Below are 14,485 nucleotides of genomic sequence, written 5' to 3'. Positions count from 1 at the left end.
TTGATAAAATGGAAGGTCATGGGCGTGATTACGCTAATGAGATTGTGGACCTCTCTCAAGCTCTTGAACTTGAACAAACCACCAAGGAATCTCTTGAGGAGACTTTTGCTCTAGAATTGTCTAGAGTGAAGGAATCTACTGATAGAGCTCTTAAGGTGGCCAATGTTTTTGAAACTAAAAATTCTAAGCTTGAAGTTGCTCATGCTAGACTCCTTGAGGATTTTGAGCACCTCGAAAATGGCTCAAGGGTCATCAAGGGTGAGCTCATCAAACTCACCGAGTCTCATGCTCAACTTGAAGCTTCTTATTTAAAAGAGCTTGCCAAGTTGCCTTCTCCTCTTGTTGTTAATGATGATGCTTGTGATACTAATTCTATTACTTGTGAAGCATCCATTTTGAAGGAGAATGTTGAGCTACGGGCTCAACTTGAGGTGCTATATTGCAATTATGGGAAATTGGAAGAAAGTCATGAAAAGCTCTCAAGCTCTCATGATGATCTTCTAGTATCCCATAGTGTGCTAAAGATAGCTCATGAGGCCATGATTGCTAAGGTAACATCTAGTAAGCCTCATGTGGATACTAGCACTACTTCTAGTCAAAATAGTATATTGCCATGTGCTAGTCCTTGTAATTCATCTACTCACAATGTTGGTACATCTTGTGATGAATTGCTTTCCTTGCCTTGTTGCTCTAACGATGAAGCTTATACTTCCTCTAGTACTTTTGTTGAGACTAACCATGTAGAGGAAATCAAAGAGCTCAAGGCCCAAGTCACTTCTTTGAAGAAAGACTTGGAAAAGTGTCATGAAGGGAAATCCACACTCAACAATATCTTGAGTGTGCAAAAATCCCCCAATGACAAAGGTGGACTTGGATTCAACTCCAATAAGAAGAAGAAGTCCAACATGAACAAAAAGAAGGGCCAAGAACAAGTCAAGAATTCAGCCAAGATTGTTTGCTTCAAGTGCAAAGTAGAAGGGCATCATGTTAGATCTTGCCCATTGAAGAAGAAGGCCATTAGTGTCAAGCAACAAGGGAAGAGGGCACAAGTTCAATCTCATGCTCAACATCAAGTTGAAGAAAGGCCTCTTCCCAAGAAGACTCAAGTTAATGCTTCTCAAATTGAGAAATCAAGTGAGAAGAAAGTGAAGAGTAGACGTTGCTACTTATGTCATGAGAAAGGTCACGTCGCTTCTTCATGCACTAGTGGTAACTTATCCAACCCAATTATTATTGATGATATCTATTCTCTTGGTAAGGATAAGGTTGGCAATGTGTTTGCCAAGTTTGTTGATACTCAAAGTGGTGTCAAGCAAAGAACCATTTGGGTAGCCAAACCTATTGTGACTAACCTCTTAGGACCCAACTTGGTTGGGGACCAACAAGCTCAAACTTGATCAATAGGTGTTGTTGGAGGGCATTGGAGACTTGGCTACATTATGAAGAATTAAGGGGACTTCATCACTCTTATTGTCTCAAGCCAAGTCAATTGAATCATCAAGTTTATATCTTATATCCAATGTGTCTCCTTGCGGTAACTTGTACTTAAATTGTTTACATTGAAAGTTACTTGCCCCTTTGCATGTTTTGGTTTTGTTCCTTGCATGTGTTTGTATATGATGTGTCTCCAAATTACCGTTGTGTATGTTGGTTTGCACATCATGTACTTGTGTGTTGTTCGTTGAGCCTTAGTGCATCTTGTTTATTTCTTAGTTGGCTCTTGTGAGAGATTAATTGAATATACATTATGGGGGAGTGGTGTGCTTTGTGCACCTCACAATCCTATAAATGTGTGCACATGAGTAATACCATCTAGTAATGACATTTCAAGATTATCTAGTCGCTAGGTGGTATATCTCTCATGGGAAATTCAAATTCTAAAAATTCCATTGATTATCTCGTGTTGGATCCTCTTATTGCCTCTTGTTAAGTTTTCTTCATTGGTATCACATTATGGGGGAGTAATATGCTATGGATATTACTAGCCTAGAAAATGTGTACATTTGAGATGTTGTCACCTAGTGTTGATATTGTAGATTATCTTGTTCCTAGGTGGCATGTTAGCTCTACAAGTTGTAATTTGCTTGTGTGTGGTGTGAAGATGATGTTGGATATCCTTGCTATCTACCACCGGGAATTATTTCCATCTACTTCTTGTCTTTCGACAATTGGTAGTAATTTATGTGTGGTAGAATTTATTGATCATCTTTACATTAGCTTTTGTTTTACTTGCCTTTTCTCTTGCCAAGGTTTGTGTCAACTCCCTTGTCTTCCATACCACTTGTGGATCTTGTTTATTTCTTGTTCTTGTCTAGTGTTTTCTAGATATAGTGAAAGCAGTGATCCCACCTTGTGCATTTTGTATTCAAATACAAATCCTATATAATGCACAACTCGTGGGGGAGCTATTCTTTTTCTTCACTCTTCTTGTGATCCTTATCAAGTGTGTTTTGGTGGAAGGCAAGCCATTTCTTTTTGGTACTTTGTGCCATCATGAAACTTTGTTGAGAGCTTGGTATGTTTGGAACCATCCTCTCTTTGGGAGTTTGACATTTTTAATTTAGTGTGTATCAATGGATATCTCATTCCTTGATGTATCTTTAATGATATCTTCCAAGTTATGATTTCTCCATTTGGTATCCTTTTCACTTGGTATTTCTTTGTCTTTTGGTTTCGGGTTTTGAAAGTCTTGAGCATGCATGTTTACTTCATGTATTTCATTTGGCATGCTTTATTTCTTTGACTCAACATATAGGGGAAACTCCACCTACTCTCAATTTGGATGAGATGTGCATGAAATTCATTTTCATATCTATATGCACATATTTATGTGGAGTTTGTCCTATGTATTGGTGTTTCTAACTATTTGGTCCCGATGAGTTTGGGTACCGTTTAGTTTATGTTGTTCTTCTAGGAACATTTGGAGATGCATTGGATGCTTGGCTCACTCACAAGGAAGGTGTTGTCACCATGTGCATATTGGAGTCAAGCTAGGATGATCAATGAACTACTATCTACCTTCAATTGGTATCTACTACATCCTTCCAACGATATCTCGGTAACAAGTATCTATTCATGCTTTCCCTTCTTGTATTCAACCTTGTGTAGGTTGTATCTTGGCATGATATTCATTTCATATCTTGTGATACTTGTTTCCTTTCTCAAAGCATCCCAACAATGATCTCATGTTGCTAGTTGTGATGTCTTTGATGGTTGTGTGGTAGGAATTCGTTTATATACAATAAGACCATATCTAGCCAAGTGCTATGCTTTCAAGCAAATATCTTATTAGTATATTAATGACTTCCTTGTGGATATCTTGTTCCTTCGTGTTGTAACTATTTCGAGTGTACATCCTTCTTTGTAGATATATATCGTCATGAATTCGTCTACTTAGAACCTTATACACTTGAGAGAAATTACATCTCTAGTTGATATCCTCTCTTTCACGTCCACCCTGTCTTTCTTATGTTATTTCTTTGGTGGCTCCGTGAAAGCTTTTGCCTTGAGTGCATGTTCTCTATCGTTGCATCTTGTTGCACTCGTGTGTGGTGAAGATTTTTTTTCTTCATGCTTATCTCTACGAGGCTTTTGCCATCTTATTTGGTATCCCTCGTCTTGATGAGGCTTTCATCTTCTATCTTCACCATGGGTTGTCACAAGCATAGGTTCTTTATATGCTTATTAGTGACCTTGTGAACCCGTTTGCTAGTTGTGTGTGGGAATGACATGCCTTGCACCGTGTATCTCATTCTTTCAAGACTATTTTGATGCGTAATGCTCATCCGTACATTAGTCTTCTCTAGTGCATTGCCTTGACTCACACACATCATTTTGGTTGAGCCTATTCTTAAGTTGCCTCTTTTACTTGTTCCTCAACCATGTGCTTGTTGCAAGCGCTAGGCTTTGTTTCCTATATTCTCACTTGCACTGGATGTAAGTTTTTATTGATTTTGGGGGAGCTATGATCCTATTTTGTGCACTTTGTATCCAAATACAAATATTCTTATGTGTGCACAAATCATGGGGAGCTTCTCTAGCTTATTTAGAACACTCCATTGCTCATATCATAATATCCTTCATTCTTGTGGCTCATAGGATCTTTGGTCTAGTTGGTTCAATTGATATCATTTGATTGCTTGCTTCAATTGGTATCTTTTGATTGCTCGATTGCTTGTTTCTCTCTTTGTTATGTCTTTGTGGCATATCATTCTTTTGCAATCTTGGGCCTCAATATAGTTTGTCTTCCTCCAAGTATTTACCATTGGATATGTGTATTGCATTCCACTCTATTTTTGAGAGATACACAATTTATGGAGGAACACTCTTTATATTGGCCTTCTTAGATTTTCGCCCATTTTGGCAATCGATGCCAATGGGGGAGAAGTTTCAGAGAGTTTTGTGGAGAAGTCTAGAGAGTTATCTCTTCTTGCTTTGTTTTTGTTCCTTAGCATTTGCATCTCATTCGCATGCACTATTAGTTGTTGCATTGCATGGTGATGCATAATTCCTTATATAAACTCTCATGAAAGTGATTGTCATCAATTACCAAAATGGGGGAGATTGAAAGAACATGCGGTGCCCCCATGTTTGGTTTTGGTAATTGATGACAATCTCTATGGACTAATGGTTGTCTTGAGTTGTATTTGAAGGATTTGTCCATAGGTTTTTCTTGAAGTCCATGTGTTGGTTTTAAAGGAGTTTTTGAGTTGACCAAGGTGCTATTAAGGAATTATCCAAAGATTGGTCATGCGAGTGTTGAGCTTATTGCAAGCATGTCTTGAAGAAGAAGGTTGTGTGATCATTCATGTTTACCTTCAAGACATCATCCAAATGAAGAGAGTTGCAAAGATTCAAGTGTGATCAAGACTAAGTCAAGAGTGAATCAAGTTGATCAACTCACAAAGCGTAGAAGATGTACCGAGAGGGATCAAGTGATCCCATGGTATGGTAAGCATTGTCCATTACACTTCTTGTACTAACCCATGGTCTATGTGAGAGTTGTATGTGGGGTTAGGTACGTATCCATGGGCTTGCGTCAAGAGGAAGATATCATACAACCCATGGAAAGGATGACATCAAGTGGTGATCGTCATCAAGATTGCCGTGTGCAAGTTTAAGTGGAGCATCACGAAGAGATCAAGTGCTTTAATCTTGCCATCCATTGTGGTGTCAATGGACTTGTGAAGATGTGCCGAAGAGTGGCTCACCCATAGTGAACTATGGGGGAGCAATCATCTAGTCTTCATCGAGCCAACGCAATCAAGAAAGGTGGTCCAACTTGAGGGAGTCAAGATCGTCTTCATCTAGCTCGAGTGGACCATGTGCAAGGCAAAGGTTTTCCCTTGATAGGTTTTCTATTTTACCCGTTTTGTGGTGGTAGTTGGGAGACCGAGTTATAGGATCGTTTGCCGTACTATCAAGGGGGCTCTCAAGTTGGTAGCTTGATCGTATCGTTAGTAGAGAGCTCAAACCATTGCATCCTTGCATCATGTTTCTTGGTTCTTGTTTGGTTATCTTTTTGAGTCTTAGAGCTTATGGTCATCTTGATGACAAGCTTGAGTTCATCAAAAACGGAGTTCGCATGCGTCTTCTATGATGTTTTCGGTGTTGGAGGTTTTACCGGTCTTATCCGATGAAGGGTTCTCACCATTTTCTTATGGGACTTTTCTCATTTGCTTATTCTTGATATTTCTATCAATATTGTGTTAGCCCATGTCGTTAGCATTCCAACAAACTTGGTTTCGTTGAATTCGGAGTCCGTTTGTAAAAGTTGTGGCTGTTTTGGTAAAGGCTGCAGCGGTACTACCGCGACTAGAGCGGATGTAATTTTTTACTACCGCTTCAGAGCGGTAGTACCGCTGCTCCTGAGCGGTAGTACCGCTCTAGAGCAGTACTACCGTGGATCCTAAGCGGTAGTACCGCCCCAGACCAAAATCTCGTGTTTTCTCTCTCGTTTGGGTTGTTTTGGACGTGCTAAGCGGTAGTACCGCTCCTCCAAGCGGTAGTACCGCTTGTGCACGACCTGAGCACATAACGGTTGGATTCGGGAGGTCCTATAAAAGGGGGTCTTCTTCCCCAATGAACCTAATCCTTTGAGCTCGTGTTCTTCCCCCATTGTTGACCTTCTTCGAGCTTGCTAACTCTCAATCCCTCCAATGATTCTTGCTAGTTCTTGAGGGAAAAGAGAGAGGAGATCTAGATCCACGTTTCCACCAATCACTTTCTCCTCTAAGTGAGGGGAACCCCTTGGATCTAGATCTTGGAGTTCTTCGTGTTCTTCTTTCGTTCTTCCTCTCATTTTCCTCCCTAGCATTAGTTGCTTTGGTGGGATTTGGGAGAGAAGGACTTGGGCACTCCGTGTGCCCTTGCCATTGCATTTGGTGCATCGGTTTGAGTTCTCCACGTGATACGTGGAAGTTACAAGTTGAGAAGCTTATTACTCTTGGGTGCTTGGTGCCCTTGAGCTTGTTCCTCTTGGGTGCTTGGGCGCCCTAGACGGTTGGTGGTGTTCGGAGCTCAATCATTGTGGTGTAAAGCTCCGAGCAAGCGTCGGGGTCTCCAATTAGGTTGTGGAGATCGCCTCGAGCAATTTGACGGGTACCGGTGACCGCCCCAAGGGTTGCCAAAGTGTACGGGTTCGGTGACCGCCCCCAAGGGTCACCATTTGTACGGGTTCGGTGACCGCTCTCAAGGGTCCCTTAGTGGAATCACGGCTTCTTGCATTGTGCGAGGGCGTGAGGAGATTACGGTGGCCCTAGTGGCTTCTTAGGGAGCATTGTGCCTCCACACCGCTCCAAACGGAGATTAGCATCCGCAAGGGTGTGAACTTCGGGATACATCGTCGTCTCCGCGTGCCTCGGTTATCTCTTACCCGAGCCCTTTACTTATGCACTTTACTTTGTGATAGTCATATTGTTCTTGTCATATATCTTGCTATCACATAGTTGCTTATCTTGCTTAGCATAAGTTATTGGTGCACATAGGTGAGCCTAGTTGTTGTAAGTTTTGTGCTTGACAAATTAACCGTTAGTTTTATTCCGCATTTGTTCAAGCCTAAACCGTAAATATTTTAAAACGCCTATTCACCCCCCCCCTCTAGGCGACATCCATGATCTTTCAATTGGATAAATAGATCTCGCGGAAACGCGAGATAAAATAAATAAAATAAAATTGCAGGAAGGTATTTTTGTGTTTTTGGATTAATAGATCGGAAAATAAAAAGCAAATAAAAATAGTTCTCGAAGGCAAATATAATAAAGAAGAGACCCAGGGCCGTAGATTTCACTAGTGGCTTCTCGCGAGAAGAATAACATACATCTGTAAACAAATTACTGATGGGCAATTGATAGAACTTGAAATAATTATGACGATATCCAGGCAATGATCATTATATAGGCATCACGTCCAAGATTAGTAGACCGACTCCTGCCTGCATCTACTACTATTACTACACACATCGGCCGCTATCCAGCATGCATCTAGTGTATTAAGTTCATGAAAAACGGAGTAATGCAATAAGAACGATGACAAGATGTAGACAAGATCTATTTATGTAGAAATAGATCCCATCTTGTTATCCTTAATGGCAACCATACATACGTGTCGGTTCCCCTTCTGTCACTGGGATCAAGCACCGTAAGATCGAACCCATCACAAAGCACCTCTTCTCATGGCAAGAAAAATTGATCTAGTCGGCCTAACTAAACCAAATATTCGAAGAAGAAATATGAGGCTATAAGTAATCATGCATATAAGAGATCAAAAGACTCAAATAACTTTAATGGATAAAAACATAGATCTGATCATAAACTCAAAGTTCATCGGATCCCAACAAACACACCGCAAAAAGAGTTACATCAAGTAGATCTCCAAGAGACCATTGTATTGAGAATCAAAAGAGAGAGGAATACATCTAGCTACTAACTACGGACCCGTAGGTCTATAATGAAATACTCACGCATCATCGAAGAGGCACCAATGAGGATGATGAACCCCTCCGTGATGGTGTCTAGATTGGATCTATGGTTTCTAGAACTTGCGGCGGCTGGAATTGATTTTCGTCGACTCCCCTAGGGTTTCTGGAATATTGGGGTATTTATAGAGCAAAGAGGCGGTGCGGGAGGCCACCGAGGTGGGCACAACCCACCTGGGCGCGCTTGGGCCCCCAGGCGCCCCTTGGTGGGTTGTGCTCCCCTCGGAGCACTCCTCAGGTACTTTCTTGGCCCATCGTGTGTCCTCTGGTCCAGAAAAAATCACCAAAAAGTTTTGTTGCATTTGGATTCCGGTTGATATTGATTTTTCTGCGAAGTAAAAATCAAGCAAAAAACAGCAACTGACACTGGACACTATGTCAATAGGTTAGTCCCAAAAATGATATAAAGTTGCTATAAAATGATTGTAAAACATCCAAGAATGGTAATATAACAACATGAAACGATAAAAATTATAGATACGTTGGAGACGTATCAGCGTCCCCAAGCTTAGTTCCTGCTCGTCCTCGAGTAGGTAAATGATAAAAACAGATTTTTGATGTGAAATGCTGCCTAACATGTTCATCACATATTCTTTTCTTTGTAGCATGGACATTTGAAATTTTATATGATTCAAAGAAATAGTCTAGTTTTGACATGAAGATTTCAATACTCAAGCACATCAACAAGCAACCATGTCTTTCAAAATATCAACACTAAAGCAAGTTATCTCTAGCCCATTTATGCTCAATCATTGATCCATCCATGAAACACACTCGCATATTAGCTACACTCAATGCTCAAGTATGATCATAGTGCCCATTAGTTGGTGCTTTATAAGAGAAGATGAAGACTCAAATAAAAATAAAAATTGCATAAAATAAAATAAAGGCCCTTCGCAGAGGGAAGTTGTAGAGGTGCTAGAGCTCAAAGCAAAAAAAATATAGATAAAACATTTTGGGTGGCATGCCTTTCCTGTCAACAAAAACGATTGAGTAGTGCCCAATACTTTCCATACTAGATATATCATAGGCGGTTCCCAAACAGAAAATATAGTTTATTCTTTTTTTCACCATACTTTCACATTCCACGGCTAACCGAATTCACGGGTGCCGTCCATACCAACACTTTCCAAGGAATTTATTATTTGACAACATAAAGTAAATTTATTTTTCATTTTGGGACTAGGCATCGCCGTACTCTCGTGCAATGACAAGTGAATAAACACTCATCTTGAGAATAATTCATCTAGCATGGAAAATATCAGCCATCGCCTACGGTTTCATGAGCGGTATGAGCACACAAAAGAGACATTTATTTTGAAAAATTAGAGATGGCACATACAAATTTGCTTAGAACGGCAAAAGAATACCACATATAGCTAGGTATAGTGGACTCATGTGGCAAAACTGGTTTAAGGATTTTGGATGAACAAGTAGTGATCATACTTAGTGCAAGTGAAGGCTAGCAAAAGATTGAGAAACATCCAACCAAGAAACGAAAAATCTCATAATTGAGCATTAAGCATAACTAACACTGAATAATGCACCACAAGTAGGATGTAATTTCATAGCATAATTATTGACTTTCGTACTTACATAGGGAATCACAAACCTTAACACCAATATTCTTACTAAAGCATAATTACACATCAACATGACTCACATATTATATCAACATATCGCAAAACTATTACAAGGAATCAAGTTTATTTTGTCCAATGATCTTCATGAAAGTTTTTATTATATCCCTCTTGAATATCTATCTATGTTGCTTTTGGTAGCTCAAACAAATCTAAGTGAAGAACATGAGCATAAAATTTTCTTCTCTCAAAATAATTTAAGTGAAGCAAGAGAGAATTTCTAAAAAACATTTACTAACTCTCAAATGAATCTAAGTGAAGCATGAGAGCATTTCTTCAAAAATACTAAAGCACACGGTGCTCAAAAAGATATAAGTGAAGTACTTGAGCAATTCCAAAGCTCGGAAAGATTTAAGTGAAGCATAGAGAGCAATTCTAACAAGTCATAACATAATTTTGGCCCTCTAAAAAGGGTGTTACCAGTAAGGATAGATGACTCAAAATAAAAAATAAAACAAGCAAAGACTTATATCATACCAGACACTCCAAGCAAAACTCATGATATGTGACAAATAAAAATATAGCTCAAGTAAAATATCAATGGTCCTTAGAAGAAAGAGGGGATGCCACTCCATCCCAAGCTTAGTTGCTTGATTTTCTTTTAGATAATAGTTTGGGATGCCACGGGAATCGCCAAGCTTAGGCTCTTCTTACTCCTTATTCCTTCATCCATCGAGATCTCACCCAAAACTTGAAAACTCAACAAAACCTTCGTGAGATCCGTTAGTATAACAAAGCGAATCACTAATCTAAGTACTGTTGCAAACCCATTCATATTTTATTTTTGCATTATATATACTGTATTTCAATTTTTCTATGGCAAAAACTCTTCAAAGGAAACCATAGAATCATCAAAACAAGCACACAACACAAAGAAAACAGAACCTGTCAAAAAAAGGAATAGTCTGTAGTAATCAGGAAACTTTGTATACATATGTAACTCTAAAAATGCTGAAAAATTAGTAAAACGTGGGAAATTTGTATATCAATCTTGTGTAAAAAATTCAGAGCAAAGGCACGTTTCTGTCATTTATGAAAATTATTTTACTGAGCACAAAAGTTTATGTTTTTCAACAAGATCAAATCAACTATCACCCAACATGATCTCAAAGACTTCGTTTGGCACAAACACTAATTAAACATAAAAACACATCTAATCAGAGGCATCTTTATATATTCAGTTTTGTTAGAACTCATCTAGATGAGATATAATTTGGTCTCATTCACCTTTTATAGCCATTGGATGTGATGCTATAAGATGCGTGTGTGCTAACGTGGGTTGTATCTGTTCTTGTATTTAAAGTGAATGAGACCAAATTATATCTCACCTAAATGAGTTCTAGGTACTCCCTTATATATTTATTGCAAAACAGCATGAAAACCAAAGGAATAGATTGGGTTGCCTCCCAACAAGCGCTATCGTTTTACGCCCCTAGCTAAGCATAATGCAAAGATTCAAGTATTATCATATTTGGATCCCAACTCTTCAATCACACAAGCAGATTTCTTTGAAGATTTAGCAAGTAAAATAGCAAATTTCTAGGCTAATTGAGTAAATCGTTCTTATTAATAGGATCTCTTATACCTCAAGAAAATCCGGGTGAATACTATAGCGTCGGCCCAAATTGTAAGGCACGTTTTACAGCTAGCTAGCTAAGCTTACAGAAAACAAACAAGGTTTTCTCTGGTCTAAATTGTCTGAATTTGACTTCCCCGGAATAATCAGCGGAACTAATCACAAATCGTGCAGCCGATTAAGCGACACGCTCTCAAACGAGCTCACCACGCATAATGTAACAGACTCGATCATGGCTGCACAGCTAGGCAGGTACGTAGTGCACTGCACGTAATCCATGCCTCCATGCATGGCCGTGCGCAGGTAACAAAGTCCGGCTCCAACCTATACAACGCAACGAACAAGCACAACTCCGAGAGGAGAGAGGTGCGATCTCCGGCCGGTTCCTAATAACATCCTAATTACCAGACATGTCGACGACGCCTCGAGGCCGGTCGTCGTCCCGCCGCCGCACGGGGTGTTGCAAGTGCGCTGGCGGCGGCGGCGGGGGCAAGCCCTCCACGCCGTGCTGCTTCAACCCGCTGAGGTCCCTATTCCGGTGCCCCGGCCGGGGCCGTGGACGCAGCCGCAGCCGCAGCCACAGTCACAGCCGGAACCGGACGGCGCCGTCCAGGGTATCGGCGGACATCGGCACCGAGCAGCAAGGCCAGGAGCCGTCATTCTTCGTCTATTCCATGGGCAGCGCCGCGGAGAACAAGAAGAAGAAGCACAGGAAGGCGCGGCTCCCATCCATCCGCTCCTGCTTCCGCAGCAAGAAGAAGGAGCGGAAGGCCAGCGCCCGCCGCCAACCCCTCACGCCGGCGCCGTCGATGGTGACGCACCCGCCGCGCTCCCCGCCTGCGCCGGAGAACACGCCCGCCGTGGCATCCGGCGTGACGTCGACACAACCGCCTTCGCCTGCGTTTACCGAGACCGGCAACGTTAATTCGCCGGCGACGTCCGACCGGAGAACTGCGCCGACGGGCCCGGGCAAGCAGCCGTCGACGGACTCGGCGTGGGCACCGTTCCCGCCGCAGAGGCAGCAGCCGAAGCAGCAGGTCGACGGGCTGCAGATCGTCGAGGTGGCGACGGGCGAGCGGCTGTCCGCGCACGAAGCTGCGCTCATCGAGATGGTTGAGAGCTCGACCGACGACTCCGCGGAGTCGTCGATGAAGTCGTCGCTGGAGTTCATCAACGAACCGTCGCCTCAGACACCGGTGAAACGGGTGGTGGCGGATAGGGAGACGGCGGTGGTGAAGGCCGCGGCCAGGGAGGCACCAAGGCTATGGCTTAACGGCAATGCCGCCAAGGCCGGGGCAGGCGCGCGGTTCTCCGAGCCTCTTGTGGTGGCGGAGGCCAATGAGCTGTGGGCGCACGACATCGCTTGCAGCCGCGCCCACGCTGCCATGCTCGCTGACACGGTAAGTTTTTTCACCTGCTCTTTTTCCTTCGATTCGAGGGATTTCACCTGCTCTTAGCGGCATGTGGATTGCTTGAAATCCATGGGGCGTATAGTCACTACACGGATTTTCTAATTCCCCGCGGACTACGAATTAAGTTAAATCTCAATCAACACAGACCATTCTATCTCGACGTTGGAACCGTGAACGTTTTTCGGATTTGTCTAGGCACATCCTAATTATTGCATATCTAAATGACTTTATTAAATTAAAATAAAAGAAAAAATAAAAAATATCTAAAAGCGTAAAAGACTTAGATGCGCAATACTTAGGGCACATCTGGATGTGCTTAGAATTTTTTTTTGAAGAGTACGCCTACGCGTATCATATTTTTATAGAAGACAGAAGATGAATTACAAGACACTACAACTTGCTGCGGACAACAAGTGTAGCAAATACAAACACAACACAAAGGACCTGTCCTAAACCAATCATCTAGCCGCGTCACAACAAATGCCAAATGCCACAAGGAGCAACAACTTCAGTGGGCCAAACTTTGCCAACGCACTGCCAACCCTTGAATGCCTAAGAGGAGTCGGCGAGTGGATAGAGGGACTCCGTCGGATCCCCAAAAGCCATCGTCTTAGAGCGTCGGCAGCTGCGTACATAGCACCTATGAAGATCAACTCGGACCAGCAGCAAGCACCGGAGACCCAAATCACAGGACCATTAAGACAAGTCTCCACCCACGATGCTCTCAACAGAGTAACGGCGCCAAACGCCGCCATCGCCGATCCTGCAACGGACCAAGACTTTCGCCCGGAGATTCCAACCCTATCGAGAAGGGGAGATGCCGACACACCTTGACAACGCCTTCAAGAAGGGAACGACACCCACAGGCGCTGCCATCGCCAGCTCTGGCCGAAGACGAGCAGGATTTTCATCCAAAACGTTGCACACCTCCCACCCCTACCATCGGATTTGGCCAAACAGTCGATGCAGGGCACACAGCCGCTGCCGCAGCACCTCACCGTCATGATCAACCCGTCGTGGAACACCGACCCCTCGCACTGCCGAGAGCACGTAGACCACCATCCCGCTCCTGCACGGTCGAGGAAGACAAGCTCCAATCCAGCACCACCACCTAGATCCGTAGACACCGCAGGCAAGGGCTGGACTCGCCACTCCTAGCAGCCAGTCGTGCCAAGGCTCGTCACAGGAACTCGCACGCAGGAGGCCAGCGCACCCACTCCCGCACGTGAGCACCCACCACGACGCTCCCAGCCATGAGCCCCTGGTCCGAAAGCCAAGATCCAGGCCGAGCAGCCACCAACTCCGCAAAGACATCACCTTCCACGACCACACCGGCGACAACAGGAGGCGCACTGCGCTCTCTGGCCTCCATAGCGACTCCCGGCCGGCGGCTGCCGCTCCCGACCACCGCACCTCCAGGTCGAGATCCGCCACCACCAGGGTCCCACCGCGGCACAACCTCCGACTCCCGCGCCGGTGCGCCGAGAGGACCACCTCCCCTTGCCTCACGACTATGCTCTACCTCTCCACGCGCTCTCCGCCGTACGCCGCCACGCCGAAGACGACCACCGCGCCGCCCGCTTGGCGAGACTTCCCCGCACGAAGAGATCCCGTCGGGGCACGCCGCCCACGCCTGCCGCCTTTGACAGCCGGGCGCCGCCACCACCGTCGTCGGCGACGGCGGCGGCCAGGGATCGGAGGGGGGAGGGGTGCTCGGGGCAGCTAGGGTTTCACCTCTGGAGCCGCCCGCGCGAGGGGCCCGGGAGGGAAAGGGGAGAAAAGAATACAAGGCTTATTTTCGTCAAAACTGAAATCTTATCCTCCAAATTTCTTTGACTTTCCTTCATTTCAAACAGGGTCTCCCTTAAAAAGGCTAGAGGCA

The sequence above is a fragment of the Triticum aestivum genome, chromosome 4B (genome assembly GCF_018294505.1).
Source record: "Triticum aestivum cultivar Chinese Spring chromosome 4B, IWGSC CS RefSeq v2.1, whole genome shotgun sequence".
Lineage (NCBI taxonomy): Eukaryota > Viridiplantae > Streptophyta > Magnoliopsida > Poales > Poaceae > Triticum > Triticum aestivum.
The sequence above is the reverse complement of the archived record's forward strand: the minus strand, read 5'-3'. Positions refer to the sequence as shown.